General features: G+C 41.0%; 1 protein-coding gene across 4 annotated transcripts in view; it reads left to right on the forward strand.

The window, feature by feature from the left end:
- Positions 1-1,652: 1,652 nt before the first annotated feature.
- Gucy1a1 (guanylate cyclase 1 soluble subunit alpha 1) overlaps positions 1,653-17,675 on the forward strand; it is a 66,401-nt gene continuing 50,378 nt past the window's right edge. Inside the window, exon 1 of one of the 4 annotated variants that reach the window (XM_008854300.3) lies at positions 1,653-1,859. The gene's annotated coding sequence lies outside the window, so the exon portion shown is untranslated. Of the gene's footprint in view, positions 1,860-2,085; positions 2,291-2,535; positions 2,678-17,675 lie in introns of those variants that run through there. The other 3 variants (XM_008854296.3, XM_008854297.3, XM_008854299.3) reach the window with 3 other exon arrangements.

The raw sequence follows: 17,675 nt of genomic DNA on the forward strand, positions 1-17,675 counted from the left end.
CTTACTGTAGGCTTAGAAAGAAAAAGCATATTGAGAAGAAACAAAAGTAATGTTGGGCTTTTCTGCAAGGGTAGTTGAGATTACAGAAGGATTGCTTCACACTGATAGCTGACCTTGTTAGCATTTATGTGTTATGCTGTCATGACTTGCTTATCCTCAGGAGCCTGAGGACCAAAGGCCTTTAACCTACAAGCAGAATAGACCTGGAAATGTTGGAATATTGGGGTATTACTTATCCACTCAACAGGTCACTTTTCAGAATGGAAAACAGTGATGTCAATGTGTGAAGACAGATTCAAAAGTCTGTATGTGAACCTCAGCTCATGACAAACAGAAAACAGGAAAACTAGATCTGGACCTAACCAGTTCCCCATGTGTCTTCCTGTACTTTCCTTTGCGCACCTTTAATTTTTACCAACGGTAGCAGTCCTGTAGCATGCTTAGTAAGCTGACAAAGCAATCCTGACCACTACCATTTTCCTGTCTTGAGGCCTGCATATATACCTTTTTCTTAGTTTCCTCTGCCAGTAAAAGGCAGCTTCCTCTATCTACCCTTTTCTAACATGACAGTGACACTGTTCTTTTAGGAACACATTCCCTCTCAGAGTAATACTCCACTTCCTCTGAATGCTTATAACATTTAATTTACTTCAAAAGTAATAGAGCTGCCCTTTTTTAATTATGAGTGTTTTCTGATATTGTTTCCTTCGTGATCTTGAGTTCAATGTACTCTGAGTTCAGATGCGCTCAGAGCTGAGAGAGTATTGTGAATCAGTTTCGGAGTAAGAGAAGTTTCTCCAATGACAGGAAATTTTTAAGAAATGAAAGAAAACAAAATAAAAAAGAGCACAGGCTGTGAGGTTTTGCTGTATCCTAAGGCGCAAGCTTTGCTACTTTCTATGGCTTTTGTATTGGTATTTCTGACTTCCTAATTTTGTTCCTGATCACTTCCATCCTCTCTTTAGTCTGATTCTTACTGATGTTTGCTGCATAGTAGACCAGGCTGGGAGAAAAGTTTGCAAGTGATGAGTCTCAGTGGGAAGTAGAGTCAGGAGACAACCAGGAACCATTTGTCTCTGACTTTTGGAGTTGAAAAATCCCAAAGACATCAGAAGTAATTGTGACTTCTAATGAAGAGCACAACTGGACTGGAATGAATCACACGTGCACACACACACACACACACACACACTATATATATATATATCTCACATATAGTGTGTGTATACCAGCAAGACAATAAAAAACCCTCAATACCAGAATACCCACTCACATAGGTATGTTTTAACAAACAGAACTGAACTGTATGTACTGAACCAAGTAGAGGTGAGGCAGGTCCTTAGTCAAAAGAAATTAACAGTTCCACAACCACAGAATTACCTTTTGCTAGGAGTACATTGGCTTCAGATTTTGAAAACCGAGACCTGAAAGACAACCCGGAAGACGGACTTCCTTGCAGATGGGCTGGAGTTTTAAATTATGAAAAACCACAGTTGTTCCAGTGTGTACTGGAGAAATTGCTTTTGTTGTTGTTGCTTTTAAGTGTGTCAGTGTTTCCTCTGGTCTCTCTCTTTCCTTTTTCTTCCTTCGTCCCTTTCCCGTCTGCGTCTGGCTCAGAGCCTTTGGAGGATGGCGATTGGGCAAAGACAGGGAGCTGGACTCAGTTCTCCAGCGGAGTCTGGAAGGGGTGGGAGGGACTCAGCGCAGCGGGTTTCCCACCAGAGGGCTTCCAAGCAGTCTTCCTACAATCCCTGCCCGCCGGACCCCAAAGAGAAGAGCAGCAGCACACAGGCTGGGCAGCAAGCCAAGCAAGCGACACTTGGGGCCCAGCACCCCTGGCCTCGCGTGACCTCACCATGGTGGGTTTGGGCAGCTTTCTTTTCTGGTGTTTAGGGCCTGGGAAGGCTAAAAGGCTTGGGAGACGTCTAGAAAGTCTTTGGGGGTAGGGAAGGGTTAAGCGAGGTTCTTTTGGGTCATCACAGCGAGAGATGAAGAGGAACCGGGAGAAACAAAGGCGAGAAGTGATTGTCTTGAGTGACGTGGGCCATTGGGAGCGGAGTCTCCTCGCGTCCCGCCCCGCCTGTTGAGCAGGTTGACAGGGAGCCTGGTGTGCGCCGTGCGGCCGCGTGTGACCCGAATGCACCCGCGAGGGGACCGGCAGGTGCCACTCCTGGGCCACCTCTCCGCCCACCGCCCGCGCCGCCGCCCTCTCTGTGCGTTTGCAGTGCGGATGTGTGAGGCGTGCTCTGCAGCAGTGGGACTGCAGTCCCCAAGTCTGGGGAGTCACTGAGTAAGTGGTCGCGGTGGCTTCGCCGGCCGGGGCTTTCTGGCCAGGCGTCCCTGTACGGGGCCGGGGGTTCCTCTCCCCTGTCCTCCTGGGAAGCTCCACGCTGTCAGCCACGCAGCCCGGGAAGCTGCAGCCGGGTTCCCACGCTGGGGAGAAGCGGGGAGGGGACACCCCTGCGGGCGGGACCGCAGTCTTTGGGAGCAGCCCCAGCTCTGCACTCGCGGGGCCACGGTGGGGACGTGCAGGGTGTGGGTCGCTGTCTCCCACGCCCTCCAGCCAGCTCTACACAGCTCCGCGGCCTCCCGCGCCCGCTAGCAGTGCAGGGACCCTGGACCCTACACCCCCGGGCTGGTGGCCTCGCCCTGGTCATCCTCCTCCTGGAGCTGCAGGGTGAGTGAGAGAACCCAGGCCCCTGCCAAAAGCCCTGTTGCGGGTGCAGAATTGTCCAGAGAATGCCACCTGTAAACTTCATCCGGCTCTTGCAAAGTGTGTATGAGGCTTGGTCTTTGGGTGAGCGGGAGGCCAGATGGTCCAGCAGCCTCCTTCCTGTTGTTATTGGGTCTGTGGCTCTTTGGAAGACGGTGGGCAGGAGTCACTACCACTTCGTGTGACTGTCTGCGTGGGCAGCCTGCCCAGAGTCAGCAGAGCTGCCTGTAAGTGCCATTTGCATGAGGGGCTGCCTAGCCGTGTGGTCATGTGGTTCCAAGCTGTGGGTTTTCTTTTGCCTTTCTTTTGGTCTCTGGGGTTCACAGGATTGTTCCTTGGTTTTGCCTTTGATAAACAGTTTGCATCTTCTAAAGTAAGAGGGCTGCCCACCTAGCTGACTGGTTGGATGCATCTTGGTTTCCAACATACTGAAACCTTGCTGGGTTTTAAGGAAGATGAAATTCTTTCATTTGAACTTTTATAACACATAGGTAGTGGGGTTTTAGAATCAGTCCTCCAGAAATGATTGATGTCTCTGTTCCGATTAACCCTGGGATTGATAGGAACACAGTTCATGTTCCTGTTGCATATACCTTGACATGATGATACATAATTTTATCATATCTTGGTCCATAATGTAGGGGCAATCTGGTGTTTTTCCAAAAATATTTGTATTTTTTTCCTTTATAAATGATAATTCCAGGTACTTTATTATGAAGAGGGTGGTAATCGAGGTACCAACAAGATAACAACAGAAAACTGTGTAGAGTTCTGAAGCAAAGCTAAGCACTGTGCAGTTCCCCAGTGAAAGTTGCCTGTATATCCTATTTTGTTCCGTTATTAAATGGTTGGGGCTGTGGATCCATTTTAGGGTCTATTGTAGTCCAAGAAATTGTACCCAAATATTTGAGCCATTGCAATTTTTGGTGAGACAGAGCAGACTTCTCAATTTTCCAGAAGACATATGGGACCCAATAGGAAAATGAGAACAGGAGTTAAAACGTTAAGACACACATTTCTTTTCAAAATTCAAGATTATCCATGTTAAGTTTACAGACACAGACTAGAGGGATTCAAGAATAGTGCTATAGTAATTAAACATTTCAAGTACTGCTGAGGAGGGAGGAAGGGAGGGAGGGAGAGAGAGAGAGAGAGAGAGAGAGAGAGAGAGAGAGAGAGAGAGAGCTTTCTACACAGCTGGAAAGAATGTAAACTTGTGCAGCATGGAAATCCGCTCAGAGGTTCCTCAAAAAAAAAAAAAAGTCTAAAAATAGAACTCTCATATGATCCAGCTATACCACTCCTGGGTATATGCAGGAAAGCTTTAATGTCAGCATACCACAGAGATATTTGCTCACCCATGTTACACTAGTCAGAACACCCAAGACATGAACCAGTCTAGCTGTCCATCAACAAATGATGGATAAAGAAAAGTGGGCTATTAACATTGCAGGAACATAAACGGATGGCAGTCGAGATCATGCTTAGAGAAATAAGCCAGGCTCAGAAAGACAAGTACATATTTCCTCTCATATGCAGAATCCAAATTTAAATCTATATAGGATGAAAGTAGAAAGTACTAGAAGAAGGGAGGAAATGGCCCAAAGAGAAGGATGAGGGACAAACGAGGGCAGAGGACTACATGGACGCTTTCTGAAGCAAGAGAAACTATTTGGAGCAAAGAGAAGAACGTAAGAAGGGCAGGGGAGGGACAGGCAAATAAGAACAATGTGCAGCAGAATGAGGGACATTCATGAAATGAAAATGCTGAGGTGAAACCCTTTACACTGTTTATTAAATTAATACAAGAAGAAAAAAGTCTTATGAAGTAGACACATTAGTACATTATTAGATGTACCACTTTGGAAGCTTAGTTCTGGGATGTTTACTTAATGTGATGGATAGATGTACACTTATATTTCTTCTTGTCCTGAAAGATCTTTCTAGTATATGACAGAAAATAAAAATACTTTTCTTTCATTAAAATCCAACTAAAATATAAAGACTTTGTTCTTGATATGGCGTTTCATAATGCATGGCTTATGAACAGCCTTGTAAAGGTCGTATTTGTAGGTGTTCAGGCATAAAATACACGTTTAATGCTGTCTTCTGTCATTTGAAAATGAGGAAGGAAATGTAAAGTTGTGTTATGTGTACCTGGCAATAGGAGAGAAAAATGAAGTGTGGAGAACTTCGCAATACTTAGTACTGGTGTCTTATAGCTATGGTTTATTAAATAATCTCATCTTAAGATATTTTGAATACTTAACTTGTATACTTCAGTACAGGCTTAATAACAGTAAAATTATGCTATCATTAATATCACTAAAATACTGAAGGGTTTAAAATTTCAAGAATTTTTCATAGATATTTTTAGACTTGAAAAACAGATTTTACTGAACAATTAAAATATTGTATAACCTTGAATTTTGTCAGAAACCATGGAAGAAAAATGAATTAGTTATTTACACCTGCTAGTGATAATGAGTGTATATATGGGAGGATAAATATTGGTTTCATTTACAGGTTACTTTAAGATAGCATGATGTGTACCCCAAATTTCTAGTTAATCTTTTTTACAGAAATTAACATCAAGTTAGTTTTAAGAATAAATCTCAAGTAAGAGTAAATGGAAAGCAAAATAATATTTCAATAAAATTAGACAAGTATGTTATTAATGGGAAAAAATGGAGAAAATGGGGTTTCAGAGTGACTTGATGTCAGATTTGCAAGGAAGTTGTTTGGATTGGCTTGCCTTTGCTAGCATATTAAATGTCCCTGGAACTGTTTTTATGCCACTCAATCAGAAATATTTACCCAAGTGACTTTCCTTAGGCATGCCTATTTATTATATTTCTGCACATTTGCAAAAGGAAATATTTTTTCGTTCTAAACCATCAATAATTACAATGTTTTTTTTTTTTTTCTAAGCCATATAGATTTATTACATGCTAAATGTCTGTACCGTAGTTTCTTTGTAGTGTCACCATCTTTCCCTGGTGAAAGAGCTTTTGGCAATCTCTAATCTTTCACTGAGCCAGTTTATTTGTGCAAAAATCAGTTCATTTATTAGAGGTTGGGGTAGTTTCTTGGGCATTAGACCTCATTTCTGATTCTCTCATTTAAAATTTTTTAATTGCATTTGCTTAGTGTGCGTGTGTGCATGCACACATGTGCTCATACTGTAGCATGTATGGAGGTCGGAGGGACAACTTTCAGGAGCCTGGTTTTCTTCTACTATGTGGGTTCCAGGGATTGAACTCAGAACCATAGGCTTGGTGGCAATAATCTTTACTCACTGAGCCATGTCATCTGCCCCTTGATTCTTTCATTTTCTTTGAGAACATTTTTGAAATACTCTAGCTATTTCATGTATTTTTCCTCTCAAGTCCTGGTCAGCAGACTTCCTACTCTTATAGCCCAGTGGGCTTGCAGAGAACAAGCACAATTATTTGGAAAGAATGAAGGGTTTGGGGTCAGGTGCCCCTTCATCCTGCAGTGACAAAGAATATTTCTTCTTAAAATTAAAGAGGCTCTGAGCCATGATTTCTTTTGCCACTGATATGTAACTCTTGGTGCTTGTAGTTATTTTTTTCACCTGTCATGCTTTCTGACCATTATTAATTTTTTATTAAAACAACCCTTCTTGGGGCTGGAAAGATGGCTCAATGGTTAAGAGCACCGGTTGCTCTTGTACAGAACCTGGGTTCAATTCCCAGTACCCACATGGTGGCTAACAACCGTCGGTCCCTAACTCCAGTTCCAGAGCAATCTGATGCCCTGTTCTGACCTCCACGGGCATTGCATGACACAGGTGCACTTACATATACATACACAAAAAATAAAAAAAATAAAATATTAAAAAAAAACTTTATAAAATTGAAGCCAACTCTGACTCACATACCAACTACTCCTACACAGTAAGGATTAGTAAGAACTAAAGAGATGGTGGCTTTAGCTATGACCTCATCAGGGAGAGGAAACCAGGCAGACTCCCTTGCTAACTCTCTGCGCATCACAGCTTTGCATCTTTTTCTGTTCTATCACATGACCTTGAAGGTGCCTGTTTCAATGCTCACATTTCCTGCCAATATCAGCTTTCTGTCCTTGGATGCGCAGGGCTTGCAGGCTGCACAGTAGGTGTCTAATGGGCTGAACATTGCTGCTACTGAGTTAAGGACTTTTGGGTCTGATGCCACAGGTTAGTTTCTTCAGGAACATCATGCAAGCACAGTGTGTGTTTGCAGGGACTCAGGTGGAGTGCTGTGGCCTTCCACACAGAGGTCCCTCTGTGCTCTTCTTAAAGGTTTTTCATCCTGTTCAGACATTTCTGTCCCCAGTGCTTTGGCTGCCACTGTTATTCCATCTCCAATATCAGTGTGCATTGATCTTGTGATCATTTCTCCTTTCTTAAAATCTAAAATAGCAGAGGCTTCAAATACTAGGCTCTAATCTGTCCCTATGTTCAGTGATTCACTCAAAACCTACTCATATGATCATCATATTGGCCATGACTTTAATCCACTCTACTTCCCTAAAGGACCCTCAAGTACACACCCACCTGTGGGTCTTCTCATCACTTTAAACCTCAACTAAAAACAGCTTGAAGCCCCATATTTTTTTCTGAGTATACCCTCCTAGCCTTCCAAATATTTTGCAAACTTATAACCACCTGACAGCTTTCCCTCCCATTTTTGTGTCCTTGTTCTGATCATTTTTCTAGCAGTTTCTTATTTTAATCGACCTATCTTGGTCCCGATTTCCACTTCCCTTCAACTCCCAAATCTTTCCCCATTGCTTCTGTCTTTCCTGTCTTGTTACAGCCTTCCTTGCTGTGGCATTAGCTGGACAGAGCAATGCAACTATTTCTTTTGCTCCATCACCAATAGATTCACTCCAAATTCAGGTCTATGGACGCTTAATGATTATCAGTCTCAAAAAATGTTTAACAGGCTATTAAGTGATTTATTCATTTTTCTTGCTTTATTCTGTACCAATGCTCTCTACTATATATTCTAAAATTTTATTCATTTTCTTAGTCTATTCAGACCATGCCATCATTCTGAGCAAATGATTATACTTTCCAATTCCAGTTAGAAAGACTGAAATCAATTTTGGCAAATTATTGGTAAGATTCCTCATCAATGCAATAGTCTTTCTTTAGCTGACCAATTCTGAATATAAAGGCTTTTCTTACATTGAGTGACATACCTGGTTTCTATAATATCGGTTTACTTATTTTCGCCCTTTGAGTAGAATTCCTTTACTTATGACAACTCATAATTTCTAAAATAATATTGTTATTTCTACTCTTTTTTGTTGGTGGGAAAGGAAGGACTCATTACTCTCAAGAATTTTCCCCTTTGTAAACTCCTGTTCTTCTTTAATTATAGTCCTCAGAGTTGAACGTAGGCCCATGAAAGACTGTCCTAACATCCCTGGATATGTTGGTTTATCTCTGTGGATTCTATCCTTAGCCTTTGTTTCTAGCTTTGTCTCTCTTTCATTTCATTTCTCCCTTCCTTTGTCTTCTTCACTTGATGTTCTTACCACAGTGTTTAATTCCACACCAATTTGGAAATTATTCTGCAAATACATTGTTTTTCCTCAGTTTTACATTTGACTTCTTGATTTGCATCTTACTGTGTAGGCCAAGCTGCCCTTGCATTTACAATCCCTCCTCCTACTTCTGACTTCCTAGTGCTAGGATTAGAGGTGGATGCCAGAAAGCCTGGCTTAATTTAGGACCTTAAGAAAAAATCTGCAATTAAATATAACCTTTGTCTTTAGTTTATTGTTCCATTAGGTCAGAGTCTTTTGGGATTCTAATTTCATAATACAGATTAACCATTTCCCACTGTATAGAAATATCAACAGTTTCATCAGCAAGCAATTAATTTTGTCATCCAAATAACTGTGAAATGCTGAGCTGTAAGGAGCTTTAGTATAGTCCTAGACACCTTCTTCTTGCTTCAAGATCAACCATGATGTAGTCCTCTTAAAAAACAGGTTATATAGTCACATACCTTCCTTTTCTCGGAGTTTACATTCTTCATGAGATCCAAGAGTTTACTGGGACAAGCAGATCTAGTCAAATTCCCAGCTGGAATATGTTTCCACTTTCTGAAAAATAGATGGTAAGTAACTTTATTTATCATTTATAATGATCTGCTTATAACACTTTATATTGCCAGTACTCACACAGTATGTTTTTAAGAATCTTTATGGAATCGTGCCTGGTGTTAATGTGGAATTCTTCAGACTGGAGTCTCTGGAATTCACACTCTATTTTGAAAACTGAAACACTAGCTGGGTTCCTTGTTCTCTGTTAAGCCTTTTCTTCATGTTCCCCTTCCCTCCCTTCCTTTTCTCCTCCCTCTCTTTTCTCTTTCCCTCTTTCCCTCCCTCTCTCCTTTTCTTCCTCTCTCCTTCTTTCCCTCCCTTCCTTTCCCTTTTCTTTACCGAGACAGGGTCTTGTTAGGTAGCCCAGGGTAGCCTGGAACTTATGATTCTCCCATTTCAGCCTCTCAAGTGCTATGATTATAGCTGTGCCTCTACAACTTGCCCTTATAATGCCTTTATGGATGATTTTGACAACTCCATTATATTTCTCCAAATCCTTTCAGTACTCTGTAGTGTAATTTCTCCCTATTGACTGATTTCAACTCATTAAAAATATTTCATATCTTATATTCTGGACTTTATATTTGTTTTTCTAATATCACTGAATATCACTGAATGTCACTTTTGTGGGGAACAGAGATGACACCAAGGCTAGAATAGCACAGCCAGTCTGATTCTGTACTGTCATTTGAACTTCATTATCCCCCAGCAGACAATGCTTTTCCTACATCTAGTAAAAATGCTATTGTTACTGCTTTATCTAGTCATCATCACAGGAATTAAAAGGCATTTTTCGTTATTGTAATTTTTAAAAGCTTCAGCCTATTTTATACTCTGTAACTTATGGAGCCCTTCTTAGAGGATCAGCCACTCTTTTGTTCTCCTCTCAATAAAGTTTATTACAGATTATGCTTGTCACTGGGATGGACACAACTAAGTTGATGACACTAGTCCCTCATTGGAAGAAATTTAAAATCTGCACATGGCAACTAGCAAGAGGAAGAAATAGTCTCCAAATTATACATGTCAGCCTTTAACGAGCAGCTTGATATGTGTGCGACAGTTTTAATTGGTTCTGAAGATCTGAGAAGGGAGTCTGTTCTGCACAGTGGAAAAACTGAGGGAAGAGATCCAGGGAAGAACTAGAATGAGCCAGAGTGTTGAGCTTCATGAGACATGCAGGATTTACTTCTGAGAGTGGTAAGGAGAGTGGGCCAGGAAGAGGACCAGGCAAGAAGCACAGCAGGGGACAGACAAGTGGGTAACCAAACTAATGGGCAGGGAGGGTAGTACTAAGCTGCAGCTCATAACTCTGAAGTTAGTTTTTTCTTTTCTTTTCTTTTTTTGAGATGGGGCTTGTCTCCACTGGCCTGGCCCCAGCTCAGTGGTCCTCCTGCCTTGGTCTTTAGAGAATAGGTGGGCTGTAGGTTTGCGTTACGGCCAGGTATGTCATAGTCCTTTGTGCAGAACAACAGAACCGAATGCATTCTGATTTCTACCTTCCCCTGCTCCAACACTGAGAAACCACATCTATTCTTTAGATTGCTGGTTTGACTCTCTCCTCAGACATTTTCCTTGATCTCCTAAATGCGAATTGATAGTCTTGCTATATTTTTGCCCAACACCCTATACTTTCCCTGTCTCAGTTCCATACTATATTAAAATTGCACTCAGAAGCACTTGTTTTCCCCATTAGGCTGATACTTTGTGGGAGGGGGTACCATTTTAGTCTAATCCCCTTCTCTATTCACAGATACTTAGGAGAAGTGCTGGGTGGCTCATAAGTACACGGCAGAAATGTGTGCTATGACGGGAGCCTGCTTGAAGCCATGAGATTATCTTAGAGAATATTTGTACAAGATACTTAAAGACTTCAAGACTGGGATGTTAGGCTGGGTCTTTGCTTTATTAGGTGATGTGGAACTGCAGTATGCTGTTTAAGAGTTTGGGAATGAGTATAAGGTATATGCATTAGTTTTAATTAGACCTTTATAAATAGATTCTATTTACTCTGTTCAATATGCATTTCTGGATTTAACTAGGAAATTATTTGGCATTCTTATCTTGAGCTTTAGCCCACAGTACTATATGAAGTTATCATAGACTGTGAACTTTATAGACAAAAAAGATTTATTTCTCACAGTTTGGAAGGCTGGGAAGTCCACAATCAATATGGAGAAATTCAGAGTTGGTGAGGACCTGCTTGATCACAGACCAACAAACAGCTGGCTGTGTTCTGAACATGTCCTGTATGGTGGAACAAACAAGAGCTTTGTCTAGGGCTTCTTTTGTAAGGCCTTTAATTCCATTCATGAGGGATCCCAAAGACCCCATGTACAAATGTCATCACACTGAGGATTAGTTTTGACATAAGAACTTGGTGAGGATGCAAGCATTCAATCCGTTATAGCATGATGCCATGTGTCCTCATAAGGTGGGGAGTGCACATGACTTGAACTTTCTGTGATTTTACTAAACATTTATTTCTATAAATACGCATATGCGTAAACACATATGCACTGGAATGGTGAGCAGCTTATTCTCACTTTTCAAGTATTTCCATCTTTAGGTATGCTCTCTCAGAAGTCGTTGAATGATGTCTAGTTCATATATGTAACAATAATCTCATCTGTGCTTTTGCTCTCTGTGGTTTCAGTGACCTGCAGTCAACAGTGGTCTAAAAACACTAAGTGGAAAATTCCAGGAATAAACAATTCCTAAATTTCAACTTATTTTTGTCAGACATGGTGGCGCACCTCTTTAATCTCAGTGTTCAGGAGGCAGATGCAGGCGGATCTCTGTGAGTTCAAGGCCAGCCTGGTCTACATAGTTCCAGGCCAGCTGGAGCTACTGGAGACCCTGTCTCAAAAGAAAAATTCAGGTTGTTTTTATAGCAACATGTTATAATTCATCTCATTATTCCATTTTTGTTTTAGTTTTAGTATTTTTTCTTTTGTTTTCTATTTTTTTTCCTTTTTAAGACAGGGTCTCCTTGTAGCCCAAGGTGGCCTGGAATTCACTATACAGACCATGCTAGTCTTGATCTCACATTCACCTGTCTCTGCCTCCTGAGTGTGGGCTTAAAAGTATGTACCACCACTCCCGGCTTATTTTTAGTCCCTTAACATGCTTAATTTTAAATTAAAATTTATTTTTCTTTTGAAGAACCCAATGGAGGGATGCTTTTGGAAGCCCTTGTCAAGAAACTCCAATGGACTCTCATATGAACATTTGAAAAGTGCCCTGTTCTGACTTTTTTCTAGCTCCCTGTCTAGAACTTGTAGTGATGATTACTCTTGCCTTTACTTCTCCTTCACAACTCCTATTCATGATTCATGGACTTTCTTTTCCCTTTAGAGATAAGACCTATGCAATTTGGGAGTCTTTTAGGTAGCCCCACTGAAGGGGTACTCCAATTGCCTCATCTTGTGTCCTTGTTCAGCATGGAAGAATCTAGAGGGGTTTGCGTCCCTATTCCCTACTGGCAATTTGGGTAACCCCTTAAGAGGATGGTGTGATAAGAATAGGAGGTAGGAATTGGCTAGGCAGTTAGGGTAAAAAGACCCCAAAGAAATGTAGCCAGTTTCTTGGCTAAAAGTCAAAATGTCCTTGGGCCTGTCAGCAACGTACTCTCTTCCAAAGGCCAAAAATGTTGAAAGCATTTGGGAGTTTGTATCTAATCCTTAAAAGATTTTAGGTTTACCTCTTCAAAGGGGGGAATGTTGGAGGGGAGGGGGTGTGCATGGGTTTGATCAAAACACCTTATATACATGTATGAAATTCTCAATAAAGTTTTTGTAAAAGTTAAAAAAAATGAAGAAAATAAATTAAACTTTACCATAGGTTGTATGCAGAGAAGCAATAACAGAATCTGTAAATTTGCTCTGATACTAGCTGTGGCTTCAAAGATCTCAGAATGTGTCCCTATAAACAAGGAGGACTATAGTGCTGATATAGCACTGAAGAAGGAATTTCAGTATTCCCTTAGTACAGATAAGCTCTTCAGTCATGTATTTCTATCATGAAGCTTGATCAAGATATCACCCTTGTGTGAATCATTTATAAGGTTGCATATGTAGCACTGAAGGAGATTTGAATAGACACAATAAAGTTATCCATACTAGGGGCAGGAGAAATGCCTCAGTGGTTGAGAGCACTCTTGCAGAGGACCCAGGCTTGATGATTCTCAGCACCAACATGGAGGCTTACTGCCCTTTGTAACTCCAGTTCCAGGAGATTCGACACCCTCTTCTGTCCTCTGCAGTTGTTGGACAACATTAGTTAAAAAATTAAAATTAGTTAATTAACTAACATTAGTTAAAAAATAACTAATACAATATTTTTAAAATTAACCATACTGGAGATGTCAAAATTTAAATCATCATGCATAATGCTCCTCCATCTCTACCCTCATCCTTCCACCCCCACCCCAACTTCATGATTTCTGTTAGCATATGAAGTACGTCATCCATCTTATGAAACACATCTGAACTAGATGCCAAAAATACCTTATCTCATTAAAATGTCAGTGATCTATAAGTCTTACACACAGATGGCCCAAAGCAAGGACCCACTCCCTTTCCCTTATACATGGTTTTGGGTCAGAATATACCCAGGTTTTTTAGAATGGAGTTTTCACATTTGTTTTCTGTTTCTTTTACACACTGTTTAGAATTGTCAAGTAAAGATTTATATTTACATCGGTGATCAGAGACACTTGGGATTCTTCATCAAAGTCAGTTGTTTGTAGCCCAAGTACATTTAAGTTGCACTTTGTTTCTGGGACTCACTTAGCACACTCACCCCACTGTGATCCAAGGAGTTCTTCAATAAGTTGATTTCCCAGAGGGTTTTACTGTGGATAAAAGCAGAAGCTAGGTCTTCACAGCAGGCAGCAGTTGACTAAGGGGCCTCCAATTCAAGAGTCTCTGCATGGCAACTGGGGTATCACACAACTTCACATGGCAGCTTTACACACCAGTGTCCTCCAGCTTATTTTCTGTAATTTGCAGAATTCGCAGGTTCTTATTACTGTTACAGACTGCAGCCACGTCTTGACAGCCAATGGATGATGATGATGACCAGGACAACCATGGATGCACTGTGCAGTGGCATCTCTCAGGCCCCGTTCCCAGCAAGAGAGGTGTACAAGAGTGAGGCACGGGGGGCGCAGTTGCAAGCCCCTCCCAGTCGTGCCGGCTGCTTGCCCCCTCGCCCAAACTCAGTGTCCATATACCCCTGGGGCTTGTCGTGCATGTAGGTGGACAACCAAACCAGCTCGACTCTGCCCAATCTTGTGTTCCACCCAGCACTGGGGCCTGTGTGGGTTAGTGTGGGTTCAACGCACCGTCTTGGCTCCCTCGTTACTTTTTCTCTTATTAGCCGAGTCTTGACTTCAGAATTTTGAGATCCACATGAAAACACCAAGGTATTTAATGAATGAAATGAAGCGGCTCAGAGTCATGTTTGGAAAAGTCTCTGTGCTGAGAGCTGTCACTGCTCCCAATTCTCCTGTGCCTGCAGCCATGTTGTCTCCATCTTGGCTCTCAGGTTTTTCCTTTCTCATTTGCCTCATCCTGACTTAAGAGTTTTTAGATCAATCTAGAAGCACCTACGGTCGGGAGACATTCATCTTGCATGATAAAGCTCCTTATATGGTCCAGCACAGGGGCTCAGTTTCTTGCGAGCTAGCATGCCCTGGGCCCTGAGGCTAGCTGTCCTGGGCAAGCTTCTTTCTTTAGACATCTCCATAATGTTCCTTTTAAAAAAATTTTTGAGGCAGTGTCTCAGTAAGTCACTCAGGCTGGCTTTGAACTTGGTTTTCTCATGCCTCTGTCTCCCAAGTTCTGGGATATGCAATACCGGACTAAAAAGAAAATATTTTTACACTGGATTGGTTCTGTTTGTTTGTAAATGCGATTATCAAAGGGCAATAATCTAGGTAAAGATTAGTGTAAAATTTCACCCCTTAAATGTTTGAAAATATTTGCAGTCACCAATTATAGGTGACATTCCTCCTTGTGTACCTGTACCCCAAGTAATAATTGAATGTGGCCCAGCATCTATTTCTAGTCATTTTCTTTGGTGCCTGAGTCAGAGTAATTCTTAAGCCCTAGCTGTGTTGCTTTATGTTTAAAACATTCTGCAGTCATATGCAGGAGAGCAGTGATATTTCTTGATAGTATAAGATATTTCTTGTACTATAAATGAAGAACAAATGATCCCAACAGAAGTTCCTGTGTTCGTCTCCCTCCCTTTCCTCCCAGAAGTCAAGAGTTCATCTTGACTTAAATTGCCTTCAACCATTAGCTCACTTGATGGCTTGACCATGATCGAAGTTATATATGAAGGGTACCCCTAGCCTAACTTCTATTCAACATTCTGTCCCCCTGATCTTGCCCTAAGCTCTAAGCTCCTTTGGGTTGATGTGGTCTTTTGGAATGTGCCTCTAGGATTCCATAGGAAAACTTTTATGTAGTATGATTTTGTTTACGTAAAAGCAAATGTTCCTTTTATGAGAGTGCCTTCTGCCTCCACCCAAGAACATAGAACATGGACAAAGACTTTTAAGGTTAAAAGGAGGTTAAGAGAGAAATGAAAGGACCAGAATTTGGGGGATAGATAAGAAAGACAGACTCAGATAGGGTGTACTGACGGCATGACACATACACAGTACGAAAGGAGCGGGAAGAAAACGGCCTCTTGCTTTTGTTACCTATCAGCTTTCTTCATCATTGGGATGGTCAGGAAAATTTCCCTCATCAGCAGCTTTTGGTCTTGATTATCTAAATCAAAGCAGAGTAAATTAGCTTAGTTATTACTTCTCCCATAGCATTGAAGGTGTTTTAGTACATAGTAGAAATTAATAGTTGTACATGGTCATTCTGGTTTGTATACAGTAAATTGTTATTTGGCTATAATTGCATTAACTGTTCTAGATAAATGAGATTTGGTTCGGTGAACACAAATCTCAGCAGTTTCTGTTTTGGTGTAAGCAACTTATTTAGAGCCATTTGAAGTGGGGTACAAGCCCACCTTGTTCATAAGTTCAAGCTTCCAATCTGACAACTGCACTACTGTCACCACAGCCCTGCCCTTCTCTTTCTATACTTCTAATCAATATTGCAACCAATTGCCTTAGCTGCAATTTGTTACCACATTCTTTTATATTTCCATACCTTTGACTTTGGCATATTAAAAAATTCTTCCAGAAAAGCTTTTCTTGATTTCTCTACTTTGCTGTTTCTTGCTTAGTCTATAGAACCCAGCTTAGATATGTTTGGAGAAAGTGATTCCAATGTGCCATGACATCACACTACACTGAACTTACGTGGCCTCAGTCATTGCTTTGGGAGTATAGAGCTTACTTGTTTCTGTTTTAAATTTCTGAAACCCTATTCTTCAGACTGTAGCAATAACTTCTTGAGAAGCATTGTTGGGATCTATGAATGAGCGAGCAAATGGTAATGGACCCGTGCACGCATGCATGGAAGAGTCTAAGGGAAGAATAGGTGGAGTCATTGTCAAAGAAAAGTAGTAAAGCAAAGATTAGATGATGGAATCCAGAACACTGAGAGAATGTCAGCTTTTAAGAGCTTACCTCTGTGGGGACGCTGTTAGTAGACAGACTGAGTCACTGTGACTCTTATGCTGCCTGACTGATTCCTGAGGTATAAACTTAGAGTATGCAATTCCCAAGCAATAACTGAGTTTGGGAAAAAAATCCACAATCATTATATGACTCTTTGAAATAAAAAGCAGACTGCTTTTAGTAATGAACAAATTCAGGTTATTACTGACATTCCACATGGCCACACAATTCACTGTTCAGTACAGAGTCATTCATTGATGCTATCACTATCACACAAGGAATTTTAGGTATCATGAAGCCATCAGTCATGGCAGATGGAAATGCAGTTGTGGATTGAGGATGTTTTCAGTCTTTTCTTTCTAAGCCAAAAGTACAACCTTAATTATTAAGAAAATATAGTGTTCCCTTAGACCCCCCAAAATATTAAGACAATATTTTAAGTCAAAAACTACTGTAAAACAAAAAAAGAGGTGTGGTTGCCTCTTGTGTTTACATGAAAGTACAAGAAAAATCTAGGATTCCAAAATACGCATATTAATATGCATTGATTAATGAGTATTAAGAGAGTAAAGCAAGTGCAGTGATAGCTGGAAAGAACAGGAGATCTGGGGACAAATCAAGTCAGTTTCTAAATGTGTACACTAGATCTGGTTTAGAAAATTTTACCTCATCATAAACTCCATTAGAATGATGTTGACTCCATGTGTCAGAGCCACTAAAACTTTCTATACTCAGAGAGTACAGAGGCACCTTAGTGTCAGAGGATTATAAGGACAGTAATTCTGACCTGGCAGAGCCTCTGGAAAGATCTCAGGGTGTGTCCACAGGTTGGCAATGGACACCTGAGCAATGCTGATTTGGTCAACTTGTATCAAGCAAGGCAAAAGTCAGGGTGCTGCAGCCATTGTACATCAAATCCAACTAACGACATATATTATGTTTCAAGTATGGATACAAGTTTACTTCCTTAATGAGACCCCTAGATGAGTGTTCTAGTCCCTTCACTGTTTTATCAGTGAAGAAATGGAGGTGCAGAGTAGGCATGTAAATCTCCCATGTGTCCTATAGTGAATTAGTACTGGATCAGCATCTGTATCCAGGCCAGGCTTCTCCTTTTTATTTTACAGATTTTTCTGATACTCAATAAATGAGCCAAGTTTTGTATATAAAAGGTATCATTCCTTTATAGCACAGATTAGACTCCATAGCTTATGACTAATTGTTTCAAATATACATAAACTTCCATAT

The sequence above is a fragment of the Nannospalax galili genome, unplaced genomic scaffold (assembly GCF_000622305.1).
Source record: "Nannospalax galili isolate Female #2095 unplaced genomic scaffold, S.galili_v1.0 scaffold305, whole genome shotgun sequence".
Taxonomy (NCBI): Eukaryota; Metazoa; Chordata; class Mammalia; order Rodentia; family Spalacidae; genus Nannospalax; species Nannospalax galili.